Source organism: Belonocnema kinseyi, chromosome 9 (genome assembly GCF_010883055.1).
Source record: "Belonocnema kinseyi isolate 2016_QV_RU_SX_M_011 chromosome 9, B_treatae_v1, whole genome shotgun sequence".
Taxonomy (NCBI): Eukaryota; Metazoa; Arthropoda; class Insecta; order Hymenoptera; family Cynipidae; genus Belonocnema; species Belonocnema kinseyi.
The window spans coordinates 27,543,577-27,544,377 of record NC_046665.1 but is presented as its reverse complement, the minus strand read 5'-3'; positions in this window follow the sequence as shown (position 1 = coordinate 27,544,377).

Here is an 801-nt window from a genome sequence, read left to right as displayed (position 1 = left end):
CTCTTTAAAATTTCCAATCGAATTTTCAGAAGGACATTTACTAGAATTTATTAGAAAGACAATTGTAATATCTCGATCAAGTCTAAAGTTGTAGAAGTTTAAAAAAGAATTGGATTTTTTTAAAGAACCTTTAACTTTCTAATAAACATAATTGTGTAGAAAAATCTGAAAAAATCTGAAATCCCAAATCTGAAATTCCAAATCTGAAAAATATGAGTTGTCTTGGATCATTTTGAAGCAATAGCATTTAAAATTAAGTACTTTGAAATTGAACCACTTTCAATCAGAAGCTCACAAAGGAGAGATGTTGATGTGAGAAATGATTGTTGATTGTTGATGTGAGAAATTGAAATGTTCTGAACAAAAAACCCATAAAAAAAGTACTTTCAAATGGAAAACATTAAAAATAAAGAAAATCTTACTACAGAAAGTTGAAAATAAACTAAATCCAAACTTTATAAAAGAGGCCCAGAATTGTGATATTAAAACTTTGTTATACTCAAACCCTTTTGAATTTCAATTATTTTAAGTGAATTCAAATCGGTTAAAAGTGATGAAAGGCCAAATTCTAAATTATAATGATTGTAATATAATTGTAAATTATAATAATTATAAATCTTTTTTGATAAAACGTACACAATCGGAAAACATAATGATTTTATAAATTCACCAACAATATAAATACAGAATTTTACCGCACACTCACTACTTCATGCCCATCAAACAAATAAATTCTGGTCTAACCGTAAGCAAAGACGAATTAAAAAACTGTTTAACATCATTTTCTGTGAGGCTGTTTTA